The sequence below is a fragment of the Cupressus sempervirens genome, chromosome 4 (genome assembly GCF_028749045.1).
Source record: "Cupressus sempervirens isolate cs-2001-9-10 chromosome 4, ASM2874904v1, whole genome shotgun sequence".
NCBI classification, from domain to species: Eukaryota; Viridiplantae; Streptophyta; class Pinopsida; order Cupressales; family Cupressaceae; genus Cupressus; species Cupressus sempervirens.
Window position 1 is genome coordinate 7,438,650 of NC_143121.1, and position 15,587 is coordinate 7,454,236.

The window sequence follows — 15,587 nt, forward strand, 5'->3', positions numbered from 1 at the left end:
TACCCGCTAGTTTGTGTGTATAGATATCCTGTGATCGGGGACCAGTCTTGGGTAGTCCTTTTTGTATGTCAATTATACCCCACAGTTGGAGATCGTTGTACAGGCGGTCTGTTCTGACCTGGAAATCCTTTAACCTCTCTGCATTGACAGATGCAGTGAGAAACCTTCACAGAATTTAAATATTTAATTATGATTGAATAGGCTTTGACATTCTTTCCATTTATACTGTTAAGAGTAAAATAATATTTTTAACCATTCAGCTAAAGTCAATAGATTTTAAAACGTTAGGATTAGAATATATTTTATCAAAGTCTTATTTTTCTTTTGTCAATTTTTATTATACAATTTTTCAATATGAAGTTCTTTTCACTATTTATTATTTATTTAAACTATATTTTATAATTTATTGGATAAGTATAGTTTTTAAAATTATTAGATTATACATTTTAATAATTATTTATGTGTGTTGCCAAACTTACAGTCTACCTTTTTTGAGCTTCTAGCTGAAAAGCAGAGAGAATATAACACAGCAGAATACTCAAGAAATGAGCGCTGATATCCCAGCCTCAACTATTCTATTTATAACTGAAATAGTAATAAATGTACAGAGCATTCTAGAGAAAATTTTGGCTATGTATTAATGGTTGTAGGTGAGAAAAATGGCTATAGCCAGTAGTGGACGGTTGCACATTTTTACATGTGTTTCTAGAGGTTTCTCTAGTGTATGCCGATCAAGTTGATGAGTAATTAATTAAACATCTAACACTAGCTTGATATGTTTTCATTGCAGTTATGTTCAATTGCTTGTCTAGACAACCCCTAGGTGGCTCTTTTCTCATCAAACTTCCTAAGGCTTTCCCTTTGTGTATTTTTTGGGTTTCCCTTGATCCACTTCCCCTTATATGTCCATGTGGAATTCTTGTTGTTCCATTGCATTAAGGTCTTAGGTGATCTAGGTTTAGGTGGGTTGTTTTATGAGTCTCTCCCCGATGAGAAGAAAGTCATTTTTGTTCTACAACTTTGTTATTACCTCTAGTAGGCATGTTTCCTATAGATTTCGACCCATTCCACTGGCTATCTACATTTGGCAAACTTCACTAAGAAAGAGTCCAAAGAAAAGAGTAACAATGACACTTGCAAATATATGTCTAGTCAATTCATGATAAAAGACCAAGAGAAGCAAAGATGTAAAGATAGGAAACTCTTAGATCAAAGATCCAAAGTTAGAATTCAGTTTTGTACAAAGAGACGAGACTTAATGTTTTGAGTTACTCATCCTCTGGAGGTGAATATTTTCTAATTTTTTTTCAAAGTTAAGATGGCCCATGCTCCATTCAAAAGGTTACATGTGTTAAGTGGGACTAAGACACAGTGCTATAAAGAAGTTAATCCAAACTCTCGATATGCATTATTAAATGTGGAATCCATGATCAGCAATTCATCTCGAAGACATATATGGTAAAATGACCAAAAAGAAGGAAAATATTTCAAAAGGCTTCTCTTTTTGGAAAGTGGATGTATCAATGGTGAAAAACATCTAATGGAAACTCTCAAAGCTTCTTTTCTAGAGGACAAAAGAAATAAAGAATCCTAAACTAGAATATAAGGATATTCTATAGAGATGCTAGAAAGATGCTTCTGGTGAAGTTAGTTGCCAGAGTGTACCCCTGGTACAAAAGAAATCAAGTGTTCAATTGATCGAGGTAGAGAATCCATTCCATAGCTTCCCCAAAATAAGTTGTCAAATAAAGAAAGATAGCCTTGTGCAGGAAAGAAAGAAGCAAAGTGCCAAAGTTGTTGAAGGAGTATTGCCCACACTACGATCTTGAATCAAAGGAAAATGTAAGTTTGTGGAAAGATAAGTCTATCCTCTCCCTTCCACATATAAGGAGTCCTTGTATGAGCCCTTGTTCCTAATTTTTAAGTAAAGAGGGGAGTTCCCATTAAATCATAATCAACTAATTCGGTAAGTGGCTAATCTCACCAACATATTGAAGAGCAAGAACTGGTAAAGGAATGTATTAAAAGATAAAATCTAGAGACAAAGAAAATATTGCTACCTAATTAGTCTATTTTGTTGTCTATCAACAAAGAACTGATGCAATCTACATTTTTCATTCTTGTGAAGAAAGAATACTTTGATATCACCTTCTCATCCTTGGTATCAATGTTTAATGAAAAAAGGACTTTGAGAAGAGAGGACATGTAGAGAACTTGATTATAGACACCACGTTCTAAAGAGAGTAAGATGCCAAAGACTCTTTCTGGAAATAATTTAAAAAGAGAGATTGTGGACATATTGGCACTATAGGTAAGATTGAAAGGAAAGGAGAAAATATTAGATCTCATAAAACATCACTTCTATTTGATACAATCCATTTTTGTTGAGGGGTTGTAGATAGATTGGGCCCAAATCATATGTGAAGAGTTTTCTTCTTAGCTAAATTCAATTAAGGTATTCGAGCAATTCTATATGTCCTCATATTTGATATATATGCCTTAGCCACACTATACCTCTAGCCAGATCTTCCCATTATTGAAGACTATGATGAAAATATGAGGGTGTATGAGTTCTATCCACATCTATAGCTATAGAGGAGCTTTGAAGAATATGTAACAATGAACAATGCCTTTATAGTGAGGTTCTACTGGGAATTGCAAGGTTTCCTTGAGTGTAGGATTTCACTTGAGGTCATATCATTTATGAGTTAATCTAGATGTTGTTTTATTTAATTCTCATATTTCTCCTACCTAAGTATTGGTGCATTAGATTGTTTCCCCAAAAGATTACCTAGGTATCCAGAGGACAAGGTGGTTCTTGTTGAACTATATATACAAATATTGGAGGTGAACACCTTGTGTTCTAATGTAAATAAGATATCTAGAATTTCCTTCCCAGTAATGGTAGGACCTTACTCCTGTGCTTCTAGGTTTGATGCCCATAATCTAGTTAAAAGCTTTGAGAGCAAGATTAAACTAGTTGATTTTGAGGTAATAAGGCCTCAATATGGCCTAGTCAACTTTGTGAGAGATCATCTAAAGCTTGGGTATGCTCACAGAGATGTCCCAGATATTGAGGACTATTGGGTTGGACACTATGATGAATACTAAACCAGGGAGAGGTATTTGTCCCAGCTAACATTAGATGACTTTAAATTATGTAATGATACTATTGATATTTCTTACCTTGTAGATGATGGCTCCTACATACATCATTCAACCTATGAGAAAGTCAAGTAGACAACTATTGTGTCAACTCTGCTTGAAGGCCCTCCTATCAACACAATTGAGGTCCTAATGCAAGGAATCATCAAAAGGATGGAAAAGTGGGTGGCATGGACTAGGGAAAGGAAGAATAGAATTAGAAATGCAAGTTGTACTAGTGAAGTAGCTTCTAGAATAGCTCAATGAACCATCCCTACATCCACAATTGCTACTTTTCCAACATTAGCTAGTGAAACACAATTTATTAATAAAGGAGGAGACCAACCTCCTAAAAAAAATATTCATATTACTCCAACTTGTGAAGGAGGATCTCTTTCAGACACAAGAAAGGTTGGGGATGATGAGAAGAACAAGGAAAAGGCACAAGAGAACTTAGTGGCTAAGGCCTCCTCCCCTATGCTATTCATCAACTTGGATGGTGACAATAATCCCTTGGATGGTCAAGACCAAGAGACATCCTAGCAAGATGATACTCTAGCCCTCTTAGTTACCAAGGTAACTACTTTCCCTACTGCTACTTAGAGCTAGGTAACAACCCTAGTGGTGAGGAAGATCATTGCTCCTACAACCATATAGTTAGCAATTGATTTCCTTTCAACCGAGTCATGGTTAGAAGAGACTATTGATCGAAAGAAGTGAATATGTGAGGAAGCTACCCCATCCAAAGACTTCATTGTGCAAGAAGCTTAACCTTAGCCAACAACAAAGAAGGAAAAGAAGCAAAAGACTATAGTGGCTCTATCCACTAATTCTTCTATTGGTCATATGCTAGTGGAGATTGCAAAACCTTAGGAGGGAAAGTTTCATGAGATGACCACAAGTGGTTTTTAGATCAGAATTGTTGACTTAGGCATTCCAATGCATGATTCTATGGTGAAAATCTAGAAATCAACAAATGAGAAGATTGAGGATCAACTTGAAGAATTAAGAGTATAAAAGGAGGCAGTCAAAGCCTAAAATAATGAAGTGATGGAGTACATCAAGGATGCAACTCAAAGCACCTCTACAAGAACATTTGACCCAAGTATGGTGGAGAACAAGAATATGTTATTAAAGCTACAACAAGAGAGGCAATTCAGTCAAATTGGTCATGCTTGGATTGATCAAATGAAGGTCCATGGTCCCCCTCTCATTGAGAACCTTGGAAACCTATTGTTAGCCACTGACAAATCAAGAGAAGAATTTTTAAGTCACTAGGCTTTAATGCACAAAGCATTAGAGAATTTAATAGAGCAACTAGCCTTGTTGTAGGAAGTAATTAATATGAAAACTAATGTCACTCTAACCAATGGGATTCTTAAAATAGGCTAGGAACCATTTCTTTATTGTAAGAAATCATTGGAATTTGTAGTTGAGAGCTTAATAAGATCTAGAAATGAGCTAAAAGATGTACTTTATTTAGTGCAAAAAGTCATGGATAAGATAGTTGAATATTGAAAGGTGTTGCATATTGAATCATATGTTACCAATAATGGTCAATTGGTTGACATTGTGTGAATCAAAGATAAATTTCTAGTATTTGTAGAAGAATCCACTAATCCATCAAGCTTCCAAATGTCAAGGATCTAAGAGCTTTGAGTGATAGATTCTATTCTATGGCATGCATCAGAAAAACTCCAATCAAAGATCACCAGAGTTAACAAAGATGCATGATTACTAGATTATTCAAGTTGATAATGTTATCAACCCAGGAGTCAATGAACTAAATAGTATAACTACTGTAATGAGAGAATAGAAAGCTAAGGTTGTAACACCAAGCAAAAATTGATGGTCTGACACTCTCTGTGACAAGTTTCACCTCTTATCTTTCTCAAATTCTAATATTGTATCCATTTATGGTATTCTTCTTGTAGGCTAGAGTTTCATAAGTGATGCCTCTCTCATCAGTCCTATTATTAGAATGATTTAGAGATACTCTATAGTGTAATCATTAATGTAACTAGCTATTACAATAAAGGTTTATAAAAGTACCTTTTTGATAAGTTAAGGAGATTGACAAAATTATTGTGTGGGAAAACCCCTATTGCTAGAACTACTGTGTTAGACTCTGCATCTGCATTTTGATTTTGTTGTTCATTTAGTTTTTGTATGGTGCTTGGAATCAAATGTGTTGTTAGTGAAAGCTATGAGATTGCAAATAAACTAGGTTTTGTTTCTTTCATTTTGGTGGTTATAAGCTTTACTTTCCATTTAAAATATTATTCTAATTCCTCTATTCTATGCAAGTTAGTTCATATGCATTTCATTATTGTGTGAGAAGTTTGGGATTTGGTTGATGAAAGGAATTGAATAAGAAGAAATATGTGTATTGTCAAATCTCTATAACTTGGACAATATGAGCATTGTCTATTTGACCATACTCTCTTTTCTTATGTAATGAGTATTGGTAGATAGTTCTACATCATTGCATTATGCATTTAGAGAATAGAATAAATTGGGTTTTAGGTGTTAAATGAGCCTAAAAGTAATTTATATGCATTCATATCTATGGAGAGTGTGACTTACAATTTGAAATTGGCCTAGATTATTTGAAGTTTTAGGCAATATAGTTATACCTCTTCTTCTCTCTCATTAAGATCATACCACAAAAGTTAGTTGATCTACTCAAAACAAATTCATTGAATATATTTGCATCACAAGGGAGTTGTACCTTTCAATTTACGGTCTTTGATAGATTACTACATTGACCTATTGTTTTTTTAACTGCTTTGTTTCCACTACACTTGGCATATTAAGAGTCAAGGTATAAACCAAAGTCCATAGAAGACAAACTGTTAACCAACAATTTTTGGTGACTTTGTTGGGGATGAAACTAGAAACTCAGGTTCACATCTTTCCTAGTATCGAAGATATAACCCTGTGCCTATTCCTTACTATCTAAGTTTTCTTTAGTAATTCTATCTATGGCTTTACTAGAGTAGCTTCTCAACTCATCCTTAATTGGCAATCATATTTGCTAAGTCATTCCTATTAACACACGAGATAAAATGATATTGCCTCATGAAGGTCAAATCCCAGTAATTCAGTCCAACCTTGGATTTTAGTATTAACAAGAAGATTTAACCAATTAGTTGAATTCAATCACTTGGAGAAATATAAAATCCCTTGATGTCAAATGAAAGAGTCAGTTTTGCATTAGAAAGAGAAGAAGCCATTGTTGATTTTCGGGAGGGTGTGTTGCAACAAATAAGATTGAGACAAGCACACCCATTGTGAATAGAATTGGTTCACCCTCGATCCCAAGTATACTAGGAGTGTTCATGATAAAGGGAAGAATGATCCATTATTTGAAGAGCCAAGGAAAGCTGATTTTCCAATATTAGAAGATCCTCTAAGAAGAGGGGGGCTTTTGTAGGGGATTCATTATTTAAAGGTATCCATAGAGCTCTTTTTTCACCACCCCATCTCATTTCCTAGAGATGTAGACATTCCTCTTCCCCTCCTATTTTATGCACTCAAATTCTATCATTGTGTAATGCCATCACCTTACACAAAGTCATAGCCCCAACCAATATCACCTTATAGCTAATACCTACTATTCTTCCTACATAAATGGCCATAACATGGGGTAATGGTATTGGCTCCCTACAACTTGCTCCTAACAATGACTTACCAAGAGCTTCCTAAAAGAACTTCATTAAATTCAATGGTCATGGAAAAAGTCTTTGCAAATGAACATATCTTTGCCTTCTTTAGATTCTATAGTATTCTATGGCCTCAACAAAAGGATATAGCTATAACAAAGTTCATTGAGGTTCTAGTTGAAAATGTAGCTATTTTGGTTCCAACATCTCCCTATGGGATGCATTAAAACCTAGGATGACATGCAAACTTGATTTTAAGAACATTATAAAAGAAAAAAAGATGAAAATACTTTTTTATCTCAATTCACTCAAATCAAGAAGGAACCTAATGTTCCCATGAGAGACTTCATTGCGAGATTCAACAAGTTGGTCAATCAAATCCTCACTGCAATTAGGAAAACTATAGATAATCAGAAGAGAGAATGATAGAGTGGAACTTTCATTAATACTACTACTAGCACAAACAACAAATTAGAAGCAATTCTTCAAAAGTTTTCAAATAAAATGATTTCCATGAAAAGGAAAATGGGTAAAATAGTTTGTTCATTCTAGCAACTTGACCATGATGTGTTTACAAGACAACATGGAGGAAACGACTTGTAATTACTACCTGCTCAACAAAATCTTATCATTGAGGAAGCTCCTAAGAAGTAGAGTATGTGCATATTCCACTTAAGAGAAGATCATGATGCTCACTCCTATCTAAAAATAAACAAATACAAGTAACTCAATGGATGTCATGAGTGAATAGTGGAATACCCTAAAAGTGAAGATGATTATGCTCCCTCTAGCGACTCTCCAAAATTTTACTTGGAGTATGAATCAAATTTAGAGATCAGAGGTAACTCTTTTTCCACCTTGGACAAAGTAAAAATGATTGTAGTAACAAGAATCCAAAGGAATAAAAGTCTAACAAACTTAGTTCTTGTTCAAAACAATGCTCCCATGTTTTCTCCAGCAATGGCCAATACATCTACTCCCTCTACTTCAAGAAGAGAACAATCAATAGCATAGCCAAGTGGTAAATCTCACCCCTCATTTGACATTATCCAATATAGTAGAGATGCTCATATTAAAGTTTCTCCCCTAGAGTATTTGATGTCTCATCCTACCAAACTGCAAAAAATAGTGGATTATTGGAAAGGAAAAACTAGTAGTAAAACTCATCCCAATGTCAATACTACCATTAGTAATGATTGACTTTATACTAGTGCTTGTTACTCTACTAATGAAGAAGTAGTCCTAACCATTCTATTCAAAGAAGAAGAGTCTTCAGTCCTAGCTACTAGTCCTAGAAAAAACCCTGATAAGTTCTATGTGTCCTTATATGTAATGGTCACAAGTTGAGTAACTACATAATTATTCCAGGTACCTTAGATAATGTCGTGCCTTTTGCTATTGCTCATGACTTAGGGTTTCCCTTAACTATAACCTTTGAGTGTTTCCACTACATGGATGAAAAGAAAGTTCCCCTAATAGGCAAAGTAAAGGATGCCAAAAAGCCCTAGCTGTACATCTAGCAAGGAGGATGAAATTGACCATCCTAGTGGTTGATATCCCTACCAGTTATGGTATTTTGTTAAGTAGGAGTTTTTTTAGGCATATGGGAGGTGAGATTAAACTATATTGGTCTCATTATATTATCTGTATTGGTAATTAAAACATCAAGTTCAAACTTGAGGAAAAAGATAAGTTTACTATAATGAAATCTAATGATCACAAAACCCAAATCTTGTATAGAGAAATGGAGTTCAGGAACTACATGATGTTTTCTAACTTCAATTCTTTAGATAAAAAATTAGAACCTCCTGATGATCAAAGGATTTGGACTTAGAGTTTGATGGCAGTTGTGCAACTGTCAGATTAGGAGCAGGTGTGGTTCTTATTTCCCCTAAGGGGTATTCGACACAAGTTTCCTACAAGTTGTAATTCAAAAACATGAGTAATATTGCAGAGTATGAAGCATTGCTATTGGGTATCACTACTACAAAGTAGAAAGGATTGAAAATCTTGAAGGCCCAAGGTGATGCATAAATCATAGTGAGGCAAGTCCAAAGTCAATATATGGTGAAGAACACAAGACATCAAAACTATAGGAATAGAGTCTAGGATAAAATAGAAGACCTTGATGCCTTATCTATTCAAGTTATTCCAAGGGAGAAAAATGTAAGGGTAAACATGTTAGCTGCTTCATCATCCCTTTTGCTACCTCATCTAGAATTCATAGATAAAGAATATAAATTTGAAGTCCTCTTTAGACCTAATGTGTCTAACAATGTTGAATCATGATAAGTCTTCACTAGTGATAAATAGATCTAATATTTTCTAGAGGAGTTGAACCTTTCACCGACCATTACTTTAAAGGAAGTGAAATCTTCTATCGAGAATTCTCCCCTAATAGCAAGAAAGATTTGGAGCTTGGTTCTAAGAAACTTAAAGGTAAAAAAATTCCTAAGCATCTAATCTCTTTAGAAAAACTATTTAATAGATACAAAGCATAAATCAAAAGAGAAAGAAGTAGTGAAGGTCCCATGACCTCTAGAGTTTATGAAGGAATGAATATAGGCATTGAATTTAAGCCTAAAATGATTAATATTGGTACCTTTTTTTATAATAAAGAAAGAATGAGGGATAAAGGGTTGTTTCCTAATTATCAAGATGTTTTTTCCTAGGCCTATGTGGATTTGAAAAAATTCAAATTATGAGTTTAAACATAAGATTCCCCTTAAGCTTGCGGCAGTCCCTTTTAAACAAAAAAAAACCATAGCTACAACCCAATGATGTTGGATGCCATATTCAGAGAAATTCATAAGATGTTAGAAGAAAGGATAATATATCCTATACACCATTCAACTTGGATAGAAAACATTGTCCTTGTCTAGAGAAAGGAGTAGGGAGATCAAAATCTATGTTCACTTCAGAAATTTGAATCAGGCTTCTCTTAGACACAACCATGCTCTCCCTAACATGGATCATATAGTACAAATACTAATAGGATTTGAGATGATGTCTATGATGGATGGTTTCTTGGGATTCAATCAAATTGAAGTTGATCTAGAAGATCAATTTAGGATAATGTTCAACACTACTTAGAGAACTTTTTCTTATAACAAAATGTCTTTTTGGCTAAATAATGGTGGAGCTATTTTAGAAAGAGCTATGAATTCATCATTTGTGTATTTAAAGGATAAGATTATTTTCATCTATTTGGATGACTTAACAATATTCTTGAAGAAAAGAGAAATTCATTTCAAGGATTTGGAGAAAGTGTTGAAGAGATGTAGGGAATATGGAATCTCCCTTAACCCCAAGAAATTTGTCTTCTGTGTTACAAAGGGAAATTTTTTAGGTCATATAGTGTCTCAAGAATGCATTAAGATTGAACTTGAATGTGTCAAAGCTATCCAGCAACTAAATTTACCAACAAGTAAATTTGGAATTAAATACTTCTTTAGACAGGTAAATTTCTTGAGATGCTTTATTCCTAATTTCTTCAAAATTACCATGTGCACAATTGACATGATCAAAGGAAGTCAGACATTGAAGTGGAATGACTCTAGAAGAAAGGATTTTGACAAAATCAAAGTTGCAATAAACAAGGCCCCTATCCTTGTTCATCGAGACTATACAAAAGTGTTTATTTTGTACTCTTATAAATAAATCCATACATTATCTACCATACTCATTCAAGAAAACATGCAGGTACTCAAGGACCTATTTCTTTCATGAGCACCCCTCTTAAGAAGCATGAACTAAGGAGCATCCCAATTTTTCTATACTTATGCAATATAGTAAGTATGAAATAGTTAGTCAAGTGGAATGACTCTAAAAGAAAGGATTTTGACAAAATCAAAGTTGCAATAAACAAGGCCACTATCTTGGTTCATCCAAATTATACCAAAGTGTTCATTTTGTACTGTTATAAATCAACCCATACATTATCTACCATACTTATGCAAGAAAAAAAGGAAGGTAGTCAAGGACCTATTTCTTTCATGAGCACCCCTCTTAAGAAGCATGAACTAAGGAGCATCCCAATTTTTCTATACTTATTCAATACAATAAGTATGCAATAGTTAGTTACAAAACCTATGAATTCAAAAGATAAGTGAGGGTCTTCCTTTAATCTCTACAAATAGAAAAGAGAAAGGATACTTTGACTAAATAATTACAACAAAATCCCTATATCAAATAGAAATAAAATGTAAGATTTTGTCACTTAGATCAGTGTGTTATCAATTGGATATTTGAATGAAAAGATAGACAAGAAGGTAACATAAACTTATGAAATAGCTTTAGATCTGTGAGATGTTTCCTTACAACTTCTCATAACTATGATTTCAAATTATCCTTCTTATTAAATTCACTTGTAGAATCAGTAAAACATTAACCTCTATTAAGTAAATTAATTAATGCCTTGGATTGAAGCATGAAAAATGGACCATGTATCTCACATCAAGACAATGAAAGAACATAAACCTTTGATTCATTCCATTCAAAGTTTTCTAATTTACAAATATGGAGAGAACAAAGATGAAACCCTTTTTCTCATTAAGAATCATGGTATCTTTGATTTACTCTTGGAATATGACTAAAAAAATCAAACAAACTACAATAGGCTCAACTAGACTCATTATTCTACTCTATAGAAACTATACAATGGTTGATTAAATGAAAATAATATTGAAGAATGGTGGAAAAAAAAGTTGAGAACTTGCTCAAACAGTTGGGAACCAACCCTTACAATGAGGAAGAATGAGAAATATAGAAAGAGAAGGAGGGTTAGATATGATCTGATAGTTCCAAATGTCCTATTTAAACTCCATTTAATGTTGTTGCAAACCTTCTCTCATCTCTCCTCCTTCAACTAGAAATCAAATCCCGATAATTTGCCTCAACAAACTCATCAAAATATCTTTAAATGCTTAGGAAACTAAATACTAAAGAGAAAAAAAAAAATCCTCTAAGAATATTGACAAAACTCCCACTAATTTACTTTTAAGGAAAAAACACATTAAAGGAATATCTCTACCAAATTTGGGACAAGCCCATTTGATAATTCACCAGGAAATTGAAAATGAGGGTGTATCATAAAATTCAAAATAGACTATTGAGAAGGCTCTATTTTAAAAATTTAAGAATAAATTTTACCTATTGATACCTAAACACATTTGGCCTACAATATCAAAATCCTTATTTTGAAACCTTTCTAATGGTATATAAGAGTCGCATATCTGGGTTAATATAATACCCTGGGCATGTGTTTGAAGTTGCAAGATTTAGGGATGAATAAAGATTGAAATATATTAGAATATTTTTTTTTGACTATATACTTTCAACTATATAATAACGTGCTCATAGAATACAAAAATATAGGGCTGATAAGAATAAATACCCAAGTCTCCTTCATTGGTTGAAACAAACCAATCAATTCTTGTTTTATTTGCCCTTTAATCTAATTTGAACTTAATTTTAAGTGGGCCCAAAATTTTCTTTTCCTCAAATTTATAGGTAAACATGGTCAACTCACCTAAGACTTGTGTCACTCACCTTTGACTGGACCACCACATGGAACCTTTGTGTGATCATGAGTGCCTTTGTTAGGTAATCAAACATAGTGTCGTGAAGTTATAGTCGAGCTTGTCATGACCTCAAAAATATCAGACTCAAACTTCCATAAACTATTGTGGAGTTACACTCAATTGAATTCATAAACTCACCATACTTTCCAATTACTGGGAACATAAATTATTGTGAAGTCACAAGCAATTGTTAGTAGTTAGTCAGGAATTTGTGGCACTTTCTACTAACCTTCACTTGATCCCCACAAAGCTACCCTCAATTATTAGCATAACCTCACCACTTATTTTATTAACCACAAATGACTCTGGTGATGTTGTGACCAACTTAGGAACTATACCACAAGTCATGTTATGATTTTTCCATCAGAGTCATTATCACCACTAATGTCATCAAAGTCATTGTTCAAAAAATGTATTTTTTGTCATTACAATGATTATGTGGTGGGCCCATGTGACTTGAACTTTTTGTCATAAAGGGAGCACTTTTGTTGCTTGGTAATTCTACACTTCTTAATATGAATAGAACAATATTTTATTACCTAGTCAATATGGGACAATTTTAGTTTGAACATTTTTAAGTAAACATTGTGTGGGCCTTGATCCTCTTTAATGACCTTTTTCATTTTCTATCCAAGCCATGTTCAACTTAAAACTAATACCTTCTTATTTTTATCTATAAAGGGCTTTCCCTTACAGTTGCTCCATGTTTTTGTCTCTCTCCTTTTTGCAACTAGCACCATTGAAAATTTAATGGCATTCCTCATATAACACATGATTGCATTATAAAGTTTAGACAATAATTCCATATAAATAGCCATCACCAAAGTTTATTTCTAGAGGCATGACTCAAAGGACCCTCCTAGTTTGTTCAAATTCCTCCTTAATTGCTCACTGTGTTTAAATCCACACACAAATTTAATAGAAACACACATACTCTTGACAATATTAATCTTGGTTAGTGCTTAGATAGAATAGATTTGGTCATGTATTTGGTACACTTAAATATGAATTATTTGGCCCATATGTCCATTACACATTAGTTTTGTAGTACAAATATATGCATACCCTTACACATTATCTAGATACCAAAATATATCATGTATCAGAAGGTTCTATAAGATGATATTAACATGTATGAATTGTCTCACTTTACATGGTGAAAAACTTTTGAAATGAATCCATTTTTGTTATATATTTGGATGCATATTGGGAGGAGGCATAATAATGAAGGCTCATCACTTGTTCGTGAAGAGTTTAAAACACATTGTCTCATGAGAAGTTTTAACTAGCTTCTCTCCTACAATGTTCAATTGGTCTCACTCCTTTGATTAATTTTCCAAATGCTAGAGAAGGCACCAATGCTTGTACACAATGAACTCTATTGACTTATTTCATTACCAAACCATTCTACTATTATCAATTCACTTGGTCTACCAAGAGACCCATTCAAAACAATATCTTAAAAAGTTCTTCTCTTCTAGGGAAAGTTTTCAGTTATGGATTTCTTATTATTTCCCATTGACTGAGCCTTCACCTTTTACACACTCATATTGGTAGAGATAGACTCTCATTTTCCCAAAACTAAAATCATGGTAACTGTAATGCACATACTCTGGTTTTTTCCCACTGATAGAGATTTCATAACAGATCATCTCAAGAAAGAGATTTTAGAAAATAGTTTCAAAAAGGGCTACTTGCTAAAGTGCTCACCAACAATAATAAACCATTGGACCTCCTTAATATGTTAAACTTCCTAATTTACTATTCATTGTGTGCATAATCTCATATGCCCTTTCAATATAAAAATATGAAATGTGTACATATTAAAACATTATAATGAATATAATCATTATAACATCTTTTAATTATTTCAATCCCCAAAAATTCCTATCAACCTAAAGAGATCAATTAGAACCCAAAGTGGATCCGCTAAAAAAATTATTTTCAAACAATTGACCTTTTATAAATGCTCTAAATAACCTTTTTGTATTGATTGGAATCAATTTTAATCATTAGTTGATTATTCAAATCCTGTTCTAGACTTCTTTTGCAAATTGTCCATTTTGCAACAAGAGGCCTTGAAATTGGCTTTGAAAGCTAACAAAATCAAGTAATTGTGGCATGAGACTTGGAAATTTTATTCATTGGCATATGCTCTTTCAATCTACAAAATATCACCTTATGAAAATATTGAAGTCAAAATATATTGACCACTTCATTTTCTCCTTTCATTTTGATTTTACAACAAAAAATCTATCAAATTTTGTCATTGATTTAAAACATTATTTAATAATACTATTGGGAACATCTACCATTTTGATCTTTCCAAAGAGTGAACAAAATTTCCACTCTAAAAGCATGCCAAATCTAAGAGTACTTAAAGAGCAGTCTAGGCTAATCCCCCAACAACACCATATGCCAAGGAAAGGCTTGAAAAATTCATCAATCTAGTCCAAATAATATTGGGTACATCTACAAAACTAGAAAATATGTAGAAATGTTTTTGGTTGCACATAAAAGGGCATGTGGGGTCAAGAATACCCAAATGGTTGAGCCAAGGGACCTTGAAGGAAACCCCTAAAAGAGGATGCACCAAGAAAAGTGTGAAATTTTTGGCCTAGTGATAGCTTTCCAAACAATGGTGAACTGAAGTCTCTAAGTGTTTTGAGAAGATTACAAATGCTAACACTAGTTGAATGTGTCCACTATAGGTTGGTGGGGAACCAACCACTAATAATCCAACTTAGGCTTATAGCTAGTCATGGGAGTCAATTGAAACCACTTCCAATCCTTCCACCAAGGTTTGACAAACAAAATACCAAGCTTCTACAACATGTGTGTAGGCACTATAAAAACTAGAAGATTAAATATTTGTCAAACTAAATGGGATAACTAGAACCACACTTGCCAATCTTTCCACAAGATAATAGTCATGGTGAATCTAGAAAAAAATATCTTTAGGAGTCATGATGCCACATTTGAAAAAATGTAGTGCACTGGCTCCTTGAAATTTAGCAAAGTGACTCCTTAAACAACAAATAAGGAAGACCAAAAATTATGCTAGTTCATAAAGAGGCCACCTCTAAATCGATCTCTAGCCTAGTGAAGCCACAACTTGATGACTTCCCAATCCTTCCAATTTCTCTTACAAATGAAGCTACCCTAGATTTTCAAGGGCCTGTGAGTGATCAAAAGA